The 16629-nt window shown below is 34.8% G+C and overlaps 1 pseudogene; it reads left to right on the top strand.

Annotated features, from left to right (window-relative positions):
- Positions 1 to 16629, top strand: part of LOC106569591 (PDZ domain-containing protein GIPC1-like) — a 120169-nt pseudogene extending 103540 nt beyond the window's left edge.

Genomic DNA, 16629 nt, shown 5'->3' with positions numbered 1-16629 from the left:
ATTACTATACAGTGTATTATCTATTACTATACAGTCTATTATCTATTACTATACAGTGTATTATCTGTTACTATACAGTGTATTATCTGTTACTCTACAGTGTATTATATATTACTATACAGTGTATTATCTGTTACTGTAGATTGTCTATTACTATAGCGTGTATTATCTGTTACTATACAGTGTATTATCTATTACTATACAGTGTATTATCTGTTACTGTACATTGTCTATTACTATACAGTGTATTATCTGTTACTGTAGATTGTCTATTACTATACAGTGTATTATCTTTTACTATACAGTGTATTATCTATTACTATACAGTGTATTATCTGTTACTGTTCAGTGTATTATCTGTTACTATACAGTGTATTATCTATTACTATACAGTGTATTATCTGTTACTGTACATTATCTATTACTATACAGTGTATTATCTATTACTACACAGTGTATTATCTGTTACTGTACATTGTCTATTACTATACAGTGTATTATCTATTACTATACAGTGTATATCTGTTACTATACAGTGTATTATCTATTACTATTATCTGTTACTGTACAGTGTATTATATATTACTATACAGTGTATTATCTATTACTATACAGTGTATTATCTATTACTATACAGTGTATTATCTGTTACTATACAGTGTATTATCTGTTACTCTACAGTGTATTATATATTACTATACAGTGTATTATCTGTTACTGTACATTGTCTATTACTATACAGTGTATTATCTGTTACTGTAGATTGTCTATTACTATAGAGTGTATTATCTGTTACTATACAGTGTATTATCTATTACTATACAGTGTATTATCTGTTACTATACAGTGTATTATCTGTTACTGTACAGTGTATTATCTGTTACTGTACAGTGTATTATCTGTTACTATACAGTGTATTATCTATTACTATACAGTGTATTATCTGTTACTGTACATTTTCTGTTACTATACAGTGTATTATCTATTACTACACAGTGTATTATCTGTTACTGTACATTGTCTATTACTATACAGTGTATTATCTGTTAGTATACAGTGTATTATCTATTATTATACAGTGTATTATCTATTACTATACAGTGTATTATCTTTTACTGTACAGTGTATTATCTATTACTATACACTGTATTATCTATTACTATACAGTGTATTATATATTACTATACAGTGTATTATCTGTTACTATACAGTGTATTATCTGTTACTATACAGTGTATCATCTGTTACTGTACAGTGTATTATATATTACTATACTGTGTATTATCTGTTACTGTACATTGTCTATTACTATAGAGTGTATTATCTGTTACTATACAGTGTATTATCTATTACTATACAGTGTATTATCTGTTACTATACAGTGTATTATCTGTTACTATACAGTGTATTATCTGTTACTGTACAGTGTATTATATATTACTATACTGTGTATTATCTGTTACTATACATTATCTATTACTGTACAGTGTATTATCTATTACTATACAGTGTATTATCTATTACTATACAGTGTATTATCTGTTACTATACAGTGTATTATTTATTACTATACAGTGTATTATCTATTACTATACATTATCTGTTACTATACAGTGTATTATACATTTACATTTACATTTAAGTCATTTAGCAGACACTCTTATCCAGAGCGACTTACAAATAGGTGCATTCACCTTATAATATCCAGTGGAACAATCACTTTACAATAGTGCATCTAAATCTTTTAAGGGGGGTTAAAAGGATTACTTTATCCTATCCCAGGTATTCCTTAAAGAGTTGGGGTTTCAGGTGTCTCCGAAGGTGGTGATTGACTCCGCTGTCCTGGCGTCGTGAGGGAGCTTGTTCCACCATTGGGGTGCCAGAGCAGCGAACAGTTTTGACTGGGCTGAGCGGGAACTGTGCTTCCGCAGAGGTAGGGAGGCGAGCAGGCCAGAGGTGGATGAACGCAGTGCCCTTGTTTGGGTGTAGGGCCTGATCAGAGCCTGAAGGTACGGAGGTGCCGTTCCCCTCACAGCTCCGTGAGGCAAGCACCATGGTCTTGTAGCGGATGCGAGCTTCGACTGGAAGCCAGTGGAGTGTGCGGAGGAGCTGGGTGACGTGAGAGAACTTGGGAAGGTTGAACACCAGACGGGCTGCAGCTTTCTGGATGAGTTGTAGGGGTTTAATGGCACAGGCAGGGAGCCCAGCCAACAACGAGTTGCAGTAATCCAGACGGGAGATGACAAGTGCCTGGATTAGGACCTGCGCCGCTTCCTGTGTGAGGCAGGGTCGTACTCTGCGAATGTTGTAGAGCATGAACCTACAGGATCGGGTCACCGCCTTGATGTTAGTGGAGAACGACAGGGTGTCGTCCAGGGTCACGCCGAGGCTCTTAGCACTCTGGGAGGAGGACACAAGGGAGTTGTCAACCGTGATGGCGAGATCATGGAACGGGCAGTCCTTCCCCGGGAGGAAGAGCAGCTCCGTCTTGCCGAGGTTCAGCTTGAGGTGGTGATCCGTCATCCACACTGATATGTCTGCCAGACATGCAGAGATGCGATTCGCCACCTGGTTGTCAGAAGGGGGAAAGGAGAAGATTAATTGTGTGTCATCTGCATAGCAATGATATGAGAGACCATGTGAGGATATGACAGAGCCAAGTGACTTGGTGTATAGCGAGAATAGGAGAGGGCCTAGAACAGAGCCCTGGGGGACACCAGTGGTGAGAGCGCGTGGTGCGGAGACAGATTCTCGCCACGCCACCTGGTAGGAGCGACCTGTCACGTAGGACGCAATCCAAGCGTGGGCCGCGCCGGAGATGCCCAGCTCGGAGAGGGTGGAGAGGAGGATCTGATGGTTCACAGTATCAAAGGCAGCAGATAGGTCTAGAAGGATGAGAGCAGAGGAGAGAGAGTTAGCTTTAGCAGTGCGGAGAGCCTCCGTGACACAGAGAAGAGCAGTCTCAGTTGAATGCCCAGTCTTGAAACCTGACTGATTAGGATCAAGAAGGTCATTCTGAGAGAGATAGCAAGAGAGCTGGCCAAGGACGGCACGTTCAAGAGTTTTGGAGAGAAAAGAAAGAAGGGATACTGGTCTGTAGTTGTTGACATCGGAGGGATCGAGTGTAGGTTTTTTTCAGAAGGGGTGCAACTCTCGCTCTCTTGAAGACGGAAGGGACGTAGCCAGCGGTCAAGGATGAGTTGATGAGCGAGGTAAGGTAGGGGAGAAGGTCTCCGGAAATGGCCTGGAGAAGAGAGGAGGGGATAGGGTCAAGTGGGCAGGTTGTTGGGCGGCCGGCCGTCACAAGACGCGAGATTTCATCTGGAGAGAGAGGGGAGAAAGAGGTCAAAGCACAGGGTAGGGCAGTGTGAGCAGGACCAGCGGTGTCATTTGACTTAGCAAACGAGGATCGGATGTCGTCAACCTTCTTTTCAAAATGGTTGACGAAGTCATCCGCAGAGAGGGAGGAGGGGGGAGGGGGAGGAGGATTCAGGAGGGAGGAGAAGGTAGCAAAGAGCTTCCTAGGGTTAGAGGCAGATGCTTGGAGTTTAGAGTGGTAGAAAGTGGCTTTAGCAGCAGAGACAGAAGAGGAAAATGTAGAGAGGAGGGAGTGAAAGGATGCCAGGTCCGCAGGGGAGGCGAGTTTTCCTCCATTTCCGCTCGGCTGCCCGGAGCCCTGTTCTGTGAGCTCGCAGTGAGTCGTCGAGCCACGGAGCAGGAGGGGAGGACCGAGCCGGCCTGGAGGATAGGGGACAGAGGAAATCAAAGGATGCAGAGAGGGAGGAGAGGAGGGTTGAGGAGGCAGAATCAGGAGATCGGTTGGAGAAGGTTTGAGCAGAGGGAAGAGATGATAGGATGGAAGAGGAGAGAGTATCGGGAGAGAGAGAGCGAAGGTTGGGACGGCGCAATACCATCCGAGTAGGGGCAGAGTGAGAAGTGTTGGATGAGAGCGAGAGGGAAAAGGATACAAGGTAGTGGTCGGAGACTTGGAGGGGAGTTGCAATGAGATTAGTGGAAGAACAGAATCTAGTAAAGATGAGGTCAAGCGTATTGCCTGCCTTGTGAGTAGGGGGGAAGGTGAGAGGGTGAGGTCAAAAGAGGAGAGGAGTGGAAAGAAGGAGGCAGAGAGGAATGAGTCAAAGGTAGACGTGGGGAGGTTAAAGTCACCCAGAACTGTGAGAGGTGAGCCATCCTCAGGAAAGGAACTTATCAAGGCGTCAAGCTCATTGATGAACTCTCCAAGGGAACCTGGAGGGCGATAAATGATAAGGATGTTAAGCTTGAAAGGGTTGGTGACTGTGACAGCATGGAATTCAAATGAGGAGATAGACAGATGGGTCAGGGGAGAAAGAGAGAATGTCCACTTGGGAGAGATGAGGATTCCAGTGCCACCACCCCGCTGGCTCGATGCTCTAGGGGTATGCGAGAACACGTGGGCAGACGAGGAGAGAGCAGTAGGAGTAGCAGTGTTATCTGTGGTAATCCATGTTTCCGTCAGCGCCAGGAAGTCTAGGGACTGGAGGGTAGCATAGGCTGAGATGAACTCAGCCTTGTTGGCCGCAGACCGGCAGTTCCAGAGGCTGCCGGAGACCTGGAACTCCACGTGGGTCGTGCGCGCTGGGACCATCAGGTTAGAGTGGCAGCGGCCACGCGGTGTGGAGCGTTTGTATGGCCTGTGCAGAGGGGAGAGAACAGGGATAGACAGACACATAGTAGACAAGCTACAGAAGAGGCTACGCTAATGCAAAGGAGATTGGAATGACAAGTGGACTACACGTCTCGAATGTTCAGAAAGTTAAGCTTACGTTGCAAAAATCTTATTGACTAAAATGACGAAAATGATACAGTACTGCTGGCTGGTGGAGTAGGCTAGCTAGCAGTGGCTGCGTTGTTGACTTTGAACGTGTAGCTGGCTAGGTAACCTCGATAGTTTCAGTACTACACCTTGTCATGATACAAAGCAACTTTGTAGCTAGCTAGCTAACATAACACTAATCAAGACGTTCCTTGTAATGTATTTAGTTTCTACAATGCTGCTCGTCGGTAATAGTTGGCTGGGTTAGGAAAAATGGCGTCGCGGGGGACGGAAATAGCTGGCTAGCTAACCTCGATGGCTGGCTAGCTAACCTCGATAATTACTAAACTACACAATTATCAAGCTATGACAAAGACAACTAAGTAGCTAGCTAGCTAACACTGCACTAGTCAAATCGTTCCGTTGTAAAGTATTAGTATCTACAGCGCTGCTAGTCGGTAACGGTTGGCTAGCTAGCAGTGGGTTAAGGATGACTAGGTGTGTTGACTAAGTCTGGCGTCGCGTCGCGGCTGGCTAGCTCACCTCGATAATTACTCAAACTACACAATTATCTTAGATACAGAGACAGCAAAGACAACTATGTAGCTGGCTAACTAACACTAACACTACACTCATCAAGTCGTTACGTTGTAATGTAATAGTTTCTACAGTGCTGCTAGTCGGAAGAAGTTGGCTAGCTAGCAGTGATGACTAGCTAGCTAGCAGCTAGCAGTGTTGACTACGTTAGGAGGACGAAGATAGCTAGCCTCGATAATTACTCTAATTACTCTAAACTACTCTAAAAGACACAATTATCTTTGATACAAAGACGGCTATGTAGCTAGCTAAGAAGAATTGCTCAGATCAAACAAATCAAGCCGTTGTAATGTAGTGAAGTAATATTACCTGTGGAGCGAAGCGTAGTGCGACTGCTCGCTCCAAACCGGAAGTACTATATCTGTTATCTGTTATCTGTTATCTGTTACTATACATTATCTATTACTATACAGTGTATTATCTGTTACTATACAGTGTATTATCTATTACTATACGGTGTATTATCTGTTACTATACAGTGTATTATCTGTTACTATACAGTGTATTATCTGTTACTATACAGTGTATTATCTATTACTATACAGTGTATTATCTATTACTATACAGTGTATTATCTGTTACTGTACAGTGTATTATCTGTTACTATACATTATCTATTACTATACAGTGTATTATCTATTACTATACAGTGTATTATTTGTTACTATACAGTGTATTATCTATTACTATACAGTGTATTATCTGTTACTATACAGTGTATTATCTGTTACTATACAGTGTATTATCTATTACTATACAGTGTATTATCTGTTACTATACAGTGTATTATCTGTTACTATACAGTGTATTATCTGTTACTATACAGTGTATTATCTATATCAGTTATTTGTTACTGTACAGTGTATTATCTGTTACTGTACAGTGTATTATCTGTTACTATACAGTGTATTATCTATTACTATACAGTGTATTATCTGTTACTGTACATCTGTTACTCCGTGTATTATCTATTACTACACAGTGTATTATCTGTTACTATACAGTGTATTATCTGTTACTATACAGTGTATTATCTGTTGCTATACAGTGTATTATCTATTACTATACAGTGTATTATCTGTTACTGTACAGTGTATTATCTGTTACTGTACAGTGTATTATCTGTTACTATACAGTGTATTATCTATTACTATACAGTGTATTATCTGTTACTGTACATTTTCTGTTACTATACCGTGTATTATCTATTACTACACAGTGTATTATCTGTTACTATACAGTGTATAATCTATTACTATACAGTGTATTATCTGTTGCTATACAGTGTATTATCTATTACTATACAGTGTATTATCTGTTACTATACATTATCTATTACTGTACAGTGTATTATCTATTACTATACAGTGTATTATCTTTTACTATACAGTGTTATATCTGTTACTATACAGTGTATTATCTGTTCATGTACATTATCTGTTACTATACAGTGTATTATCTATTACTATACAGTGTATTATCTATCAGATGCACTATTGTAAAGTGGTTGTTCCACTGGATATTATAAGGTGAATGCACCAATTTGTAAGTCGCTCTGGATAAGAGCGTCTGCTAAATGACTTAAATGTTAAATGTTAAATGTTATCTGTTACTGTACATTATCTGTTACTATACAGTGTATTATCTGTTACTATACATTATCTATTACTATACAGTGTATTATGTATTACTATACAGTGTATTATCTGTTACTGTACAGTGTATTATCTGTTACTATACATTATCTATTACTATACAGTGTATTATCTGTTACTGTACAGTGTATTATCTGTTACTGTTCAGTGTATTATCTGTTACTATACAGTGTATTATCTGTTACTCTACAGTGTATTATATATTACTATACAGTGTATTATCTGTTACTGTACATTGTCTATTACTATACAGTGTATTATCTGTTACTGTAGATTGTCTATTACTATACAGTGTAGTATCTTTTACTATACAGTGTATTATCTATTACTATACAGTGTATGATCTGTTACTGTTCAGTGTATTATCTGTTACTATACAGTGTATTATCTATTACTATACAGTGTATTATCTGTTACTGTACATTATCTATTACTATACAGTGTATTATCTATTACTACACAGTGTATTATCTGTTACTGTACATTGTCTATTACTATACAGTGTATTATCTATTACTATACAGTGTATTATCTGTTACTATACAGTGTATTATCTGTTACTATACAGTGTATTATCTGTTACTCTACAGTGTATTATATATTACTATACAGTGTATTATCTGTTACTGTAGATTGTCTATTACTATAGCGTGTATTATCTGTTACTATACAGTGTATTATCTATTACTATACAGTGTATTATCTGTTACTGTACATTGTCTATTACTATACAGTGTATTATCTGTTACTGTAGATTGTCTATTACTATACAGTGTATTATCTTTTACTATACAGTGTATTATCTATTACTATACAGTTTATTATCTGTTACTGTTCAGTGTATTATCTGTTACTATACAGTGTATTATCTATTACTATACAGTGTATTATCTGTTACTGTACATTATCTATTACTATACAGTGTATTATCTATTACTACACAGTGTATTATCTGTTACTGTACATTGTCTATTACTATACAGTGTATTCTCTATTACTATACAGTGTATATCTGTTACTATACAGTGTATTATCTATTACTATTATCTGTTACTGTACAGTGTATTATATATTACTATACAGTGTATTATCTATTACTATACAGTGTATTATCTATTACTATACAGTGTATTATCTGTTACTATACAGTGTATTATCTGTTACTGTACAGTGTATTATCTGTTACTCTACAGTGTATTATCTGTTACTATACAGTGTATTATCTATTACTATACAGTGTATTATCTGTTACTGTACATTTTCTGTTACTATACAGTGTATTATCTATTACTACACAGTGTATTATCTGTTACTGTACATTGTCTATTACTATACAGTGTATTATCTATTACTATACAGTGTATTATCTGTTACTATACAGTGTATTATCTATTACTATACAGTGTATTATCTATTACTATACAATGTATTATCTGTTACTGTACAGTGTATTATCTATTACTATACCGTGTATTATCTATTACTATACAGTGTATTATATATTACTATACAGTGTATTATCTGTTACTGTACATTGTCTATTACTATACAGTGTATTATCTGTTACTACACAGTGTATTATCTATTACTATACATTGTTTCTATTACTATACAGTGTATTATCTGTTACTATACAGTGTATTATCTGTTACTGTACAGTGTATTATCTATTACTATACAGTGTATTATCTGTTAATGTACATGATCTGTTACTATACAGTGTATTATATATTAATATACAGTGTATTATCTGTTACTGTACATTATCTGTTACTATACAGTGTATGATCTGTTACTATACATTATCTATTACTATACAGTGTATTATGTATTACTATACAGTGTATTATCTGTTACTATACAGTGTATTATCTATTAATATACGGTGTATTATCTGTTACTATACAGTGTATTATCTGTTACTATACAGTGTATTATCTGTTACTATACAGTGTATTATCTGTTACTGTACAGTGTATTATCTGTTATTGTTCAGTGTATTATCTGTTACTATACAGTGTATTATCTATTACTATGATCTGTTACTGTACAGTGTATTATCTATTACTATACAGTGTATTATCTATTACTATACAGTGTATTATCTATTACTATACAGGGTATTATCTGTTACTATACAGTGTATTATCTGTTACTGTACAGTGTATTATATATTACTCTACAGTGTATTATCTGTTACTGTACATTGTCTATTACTATACAGTGTATTATCTGTTACTGTAGATTGTCTATTACTATAGAGTGTATTATCTTTTACTATACAGTGTATTATCTGTTACTGTAATTTCTATTACTATAGCGTGTATTATCTGTTACTATACAGTGTATTATCTATTACTATACAGTTTATTATCTGTTACTATACAGTGTATTATCTGTTACTATACAGTGTATTATCTATTACTATACAGTGTATTATCTGTTACTATACAGTGTATTATCTGTTACTTCTGATTATCTGTTACTGTACAGTGTATTATCTGTTACTATACAGTGTATTATCTATTACTATACAGTGTATTATCTGTTACTGTACATTTTCTGTTACTATACAGTGTATTATCTATTACTACACAGTGTATTATCTGTTACTGTACATTGTCTATTACTATACAGTGTATTATCTATTACTATACAGTGTATTATCTGTTACTATACAGTGTATTATCTATTACTATACAGTGTATTATCTGTTACTATACAGTGTATTATCTGTTACTATACAGTGTATTATCTGTTACTATACAGTGTATTATCTGTTACTGTACAGTGTATTATCTGTTACTCTACAGTGTATTATCTGTTACTATACAGTGTATTATCTATTACTATACAGTGTATTATCTGTTACTGTACATTTTCTGTTACTATACAGTGTATTATCTATTACTACACAGTGTATTATCTGTTACTGTACATTGTCTATTACTATACAGTGTATTATCTATTACTATACAGTGTATTATCTGTTACTATACAGTGTATTATCTATTACTATACAGTGTATTATCTATTACTATACAGTGTATTATCTGTTACTGTACAGTGTATTATCTATTACTATACCGTGTATTATCTATTACTATACAGTGTATTATATATTACTATACAGTGTATTATCTGTTACTGTACATTGTCTATTACTATAGAGTGTATTATCTGTTACTATACAGTGTATTATCTATTACTATACAGTGTATTATCTGTTACTATACAGTGTATTATCTGTTACTATACAGTGTATTATCTGTTACTGTACAGTGTATTATATATTAATATACTGTGTATTATCTGTTATTGTACATTGTCTGTTACTATACAGTGTATTATATATTAATATACAGTGTATTATCTGTTACTGTACATTATCTGTTACTATACAGTGTATGATCTGTTACTATACATTATCTATTACTATACAGTGTATTATGTATTACTATACAGTGTATTATCTGTTACTATACAGTGTATTATCTATTAATATACGGTGTATTATCTGTTACTATACAGTGTATTATCTGTTACTATACAGTGTATTATCTGTTACTATACAGTGTATTATCTGTTACTGTACAGTGTATTATCTGTTATTGTTCAGTGTATTATCTGTTACTATACAGTGTATTATCTATTACTATGATCTGTTACTGTACAGTGTATTATCTATTACTATACAGTGTATTATCTATTACTATACAGTGTATTATCTATTACTATACAGGGTATTATCTGTTACTATACAGTGTATTATCTGTTACTGTACAGTGTATTATATATTACTCTACAGTGTATTATCTGTTACTGTACATTGTCTATTACTATACAGTGTATTATCTGTTACTGTAGATTGTCTATTACTATAGAGTGTATTATCTTTTACTATACAGTGTATTATCTGTTACTGTAGATTGTCTATTACTATAGCGTGTATTATCTGTTACTATACAGTGTATTATCTATTACTATACAGTTTATTATCTGTTACTATACAGTGTATTATCTATTACTATACAGTGTATTATCTATTACTATACAGTGTATTATCTGTTACTATACAGTGTATTATCTGTTACTGTACAGTGTATTATCTGTTACTCTACAGTGTATTATCTGTTACTATACAGTGTATTATCTATTACTATACAGTGTATTATCTGTTACTGTACATTTTCTGTTACTATACAGTGTATTATCTATTACTACACAGTGTATTATCTGTTACTGTACATTGTCTATTACTATACAGTGTATTATCTATTACTATACAGTGTATTATCTGTTACTATACAGTGTATTATCTATTACTATACAGTGTATTATCTGTTACTGTACAGTGTATTATCTATTACTATACCGTATATTATCTATTACTATACAGTGTATTATATATTACTATACAGTGTATTATCTGTTACTGTACATTGTCTATTACTATAGAGTGTATTATCTGTTACTATACAGTGTATTATCTATTACTATACAGTGTATTATCTGTTACTATACAGTGTATTATCTGTTACTATACAGTGTATTATCTGTTACTGTACAGTGTATTATATATTAATATACTGTGTATTATCTGTTATTGTACATTGTCTATTACTATACAGTGTATTATCTGTTACTGTAAATTATCTATTACTGTACAGTGTATTATCTATTACTATACAGTGTATTATCTTTTACTATACAGTGTATTATCTGTTACTATACAGTGTATTATCTGTTACTATACAGTGTATTATCTGTTACTATACAGTGTATAATCTATTACTATACAGTGTATTATCTGTTGCTATACAGTGTATTATCTATTACTATACAGTGTATTATCTGTTACTATACATTATCTATTACTGTACAGTGTATTATCTATTACTATACAGTGTTATCTTTTACTATACAGTGTATTATCTGTTACTATGCAGTGTATTATCTGTTAATGTACATTATCTGTTACTATACAGTGTATTATATATTACTATACAGTGTATTATCTGTTACTTTACATTATCTGTTACTATACAGTGTATGATCTGTTACTATACATTATCTATTACTATACAGTGTATTATGTATTACTATACAGTGTATTATCTGTTACTATACAGTGTATTATCTATTACTATACGGTGTATTATCTGTTACTATACAGTGTATTATCTGTTACTATACAGTGTATTATCTGTTACTATACAGTGTATTATCTGTTACTGTACAGTGTATTATCTGTTATTGTTCAGTGTATTATCTGTTACTATACAGTGTATTATCTATTACTATGATCTGTTACTGTACAGTGTATTATCTATTACTATACAGTGTATTATCTATTACTATACAGTGTATTATCTATTACTATACAGGGTATTATCTGTTACTATACAGTGTATTATCTGTTACTGTACAGTGTATTATATATTACTATACAGTGTATTATCTGTTACTGTACATTGTCTATTACTATACAGTGTATTATCTGTTACTGTAGATTGTCTATTACTATAGAGTGTATTATCTTTTACTATACAGTGTATTATCTATTACTATACAGTGTATTATCTGTTACTATACAGTGTATTATCTGTTACTATACAGTGTATTATCTATTACTATACAGTGTATTATCTGTTACTGTACAGTGTATTATCTGTTACTGTACAGTGTATTATCTGTTACTATACAGTGTATTATCTGTTACTATACAGTGTATTATCTATTACTATACAGTGTATTATCTGTTACTATACAGTGTATTATCTGTTACTTTACAGTGTATTATCTGTTACTGTACAGTGTATTATCTATTACTATACAGTGTATTATCTGTTACTGTACATTATCTATTACTATACAGTGTATTATCTATTACTACAGTGTATTATCTGTTACTGTTCATTGTCTATTACTATACAGTGTATTATCTATTACTATACAGTGTATTATCTATTACTATACAGTGTATTATCTATTACTATACACTGTATTATCTGTTACTGTACAGTGTATTATCTATTACTATACAGTGTATTATCTATTACTATACAGTGTATTATCTATTACAATACAGTGTATTATCTGTTACTATACAGTGTATTTTCTGTTACTGTACAGTGTATTATATATTACTATACAGTGTATTATCTGTTACTGTACATTGTCTATTACTATACAGTGTATTATCTATTACTATACAGTGTATTATCTGTTACTATACAGTGTATTATCTATTACTATACAGTGTATTATGTGTTACTGTACAGTGTATTATCTGTTACTATAGAGTGTATTATCTGTTACTATACAGTGTATTATCTGTTACTGTACATTATCTGTTACTATACAGTGTATTATCTATTACTATACAGTGTATTATCTGTTACTATACAGTGTATTATCTGTTACTGTACATTATCTGTTACTATACAGTGTATTATCTGTTACTGTACAGTGTATTATCTGTTACTGTACAGTGTATTATCTATTACTGTACAGTGTATTATTTATTACTATACAGTGTATTATCTATTACTATACAGTGTATTATCTGTTATTATACAGTGTATTATCTGTTACTGTACAGTGTATTATCTATTACTATACAGTGTATTATCTGTTACCGTACATTGTCTATTACTATACAGTGTATTAGCTATTACTATACAGTGTATTATCTGTTACTGTACATTGTCTATTACTATAGAGTGTATTATCTGTTACTATACAGTGTATTATCTATTACTATACAGTGTATTATCTATTACTATACAGTGTATTATCTGTTACTATACAGTGTATTATATGTTACTATACAGTGTATTATCTATTACTGTACAGTGTATTATTTATTACTATACAGTGTATTATCTGTTACTCTACAGTGTATTATCTATTACTATAAAGTGTATTATCTGTTACTATACAGTGTATTATCTGTTACTATACAGTGTATTATCTGTTACTGTACATTATCTGTTACTATACAGTGTATTATCTGTTACTATACAGTGTATTATCTATTACTATTCAGTGCATTATCTGTTACTATACAGTGTATTATCTGTCACTATACAGTGTATTATCTGTTACTGTACATTATCTGTTACTATACAGTGTATTATCTATTACTATTCAGTGTATTATCTGTTACTGTACGGGTGTATTATCTGTTACTATACATTATCTATTACTGTACAGTGTATTATCTATTACTATACAGTGTATTATCTATTACTATACAGTGTATTATCTGTTACTATACAGTGTATTATCTATTACTATACAGTGTATTATCTATTACTATACAGTGTATTATCTTTTACTATACAGTGTATTATCTGTTACTATACAGTGTATTATCTGTTACTCAGAGAGGAGTGTGGACTGTCTTGTGTTTTCCAGCCGACAGAGTTTGAGGAGAGAGCAGTGAAGAAGGTGGATGACCTACTGGAGACTTACATGGGTATCAGAGATACAGAACTGGGTGAGTACACACATGTGCGCGCACACACACACACACACACACACACACACACACACACACACACACACACACACACACACACACACACACACACACACACACACACACACACACACACACACACACACACACAGTTTCAACAGCAACATTTCAACTACTGAGAGAGTTGTACAAATTTGTGAAAGCTCCCCGAGCTAACTAACCCTCTCCCCTCTCTCTCTCCTCCCTCTCCTCTCTCTCTCCTCCCTCTCCCCCTCTCTCCTCTCTCCCCCCTCCCTCCTCTCCCCTCCCCCCTCTCCTCTCCCCCCACTCTCTAGCGGCGACCATGGTGGAGGTGGGTCGGGACAAGAAGAACCCTGATGAGTTTGCCATGGCTCTGGACGAGGCTCTCGGTGATTTCGCTTTTCCTGACGAGTTTGTGTTCGACGTCTGGGGCGCTATCGGAGACGCCAAACAGGGACACTTTTAACGTTTTAATTTTCCCCTGATTCCCTAGCCTGGTCCCAGATTTGTTTACTTTTGGCAAGATCGCACAAACAGATCTGGGACCAGGCTACCAATCCCCCTGAGTTCCACAGCTCCACATCTTCACCCAGCCAACTGGACAAACACCAGCCAGTAGAGAAAAAGGGTAGAGTGGATTTATTTTAATTTTAATTTTAAATGGCTCTGTTTTGGTAGGTTTAACAGTGTTGCACCCTAAAAGACAGAATCACTTCAGTCATGTCCAACTCAACCTAGTTTTCTTGCTTGTGTCCCAAATGGCACCCCCCCCCCATATTCCCTTTATAGTGCACTAGCCATAGGGCCCGTCGCCAAACGTAGTGCACTATATAGGGAATAGGGTGCTATTTGGGATATACGTTCTATGTCCTTTTTCCTACAGGTTACAAAAGGGTTCTGATGTCTGAATCACCACTATAGCACTTGTCTTTAATGACTGGTGAACCGACTTTGAGGATCACATACAGTAGGCTGCCGTATATCAGGGCTTTAATGACTGGTGAACCGACATTGAGGATCACATACAGTATATCAGGGCTTTTTCGAATAGTTCTTAAAATGTTGCTGTGGAGTCTGACCAGCAGCAATGTAGTTATAGTGATGTATTATATAACAATAATGCTGTTAAAGACCCCCCCACCCCATCCTCTACGCCACCGATAATGCTGTTAAAGACCCCCACCCCATCCTCTACTCCACCGATAATGCTGTTAAAGACCCCCCACCCTCCTCTACGCCACCGATAATGCTGTTAAAGACCCCCCACCCCCCTCCTCTACTCCATCGATAATGCTGTTAAAGACCCCCCACCCCATTCTCTACGCCAGCGATAATGCTGTTGAAGAACCCCCATCCTCCTCTACACGTGAGGGATAATCCGTATCTGATTGATTTAACACCAGCAGTTCCTTATCAGAAACAAATGTCTGAATCTGTGAGGAACATTGTGGAACACCAAGTCTTCTAGAGCCTACAGAGGACTTATTTTATTCCAGCTATGGAGAGAGAACTAACATTCACTTTTCATGGATTTTTTTTTCTACAGGCTGCTTAGTATGTAATTTAACTGTAATAGATAAATACTTCTACTTTATTTTTTATTTTAATTGTTCAAATAGAAAATTGTTCACTTGATATTTTAAGCTGGAAAATGTTTTATACCATCTCAAGGCCTGGCTCCACCAACAAGCGAAATTCTCTTTTGGAATTCAGAATTCTCTTTTGAAATTTGGAATTGTATTTTGGAATTCAGAATTCTCTTTTGGAATTTGGAATTGTCTTTTTGGAATTCAGAATTCTCTTTTTGGAATTTGGAATTCGGCAGCCATCTTGAATGGTTATCGAGGTGTCACTGTTGCGGTCAATCGCAATTAAAAATGTCTTACACTGTTGAAAGAAACTACTGTAGATTGAATTGAAATCAACACACTGAATTTGAATAGTAATTCTTAGTGTAGTATTTGTATTGAGTTGTTTTCTATTGAACCCTGCAGCTTCATAATGTTTTCTGACAATACATAAAGGGATCAATCATTGTTATGTCTGTTAGATTCAAATAAAAATACTAGTTGATA

Source organism: Salmo salar, chromosome ssa14 (genome assembly GCF_905237065.1).
Source record: "Salmo salar chromosome ssa14, Ssal_v3.1, whole genome shotgun sequence".
In the NCBI taxonomy this organism is placed as follows: Eukaryota; Metazoa; Chordata; class Actinopteri; order Salmoniformes; family Salmonidae; genus Salmo; species Salmo salar.
The sequence above is the reverse complement of the archived record's forward strand: the minus strand, read 5'-3'. Positions and strand labels throughout refer to the sequence as shown.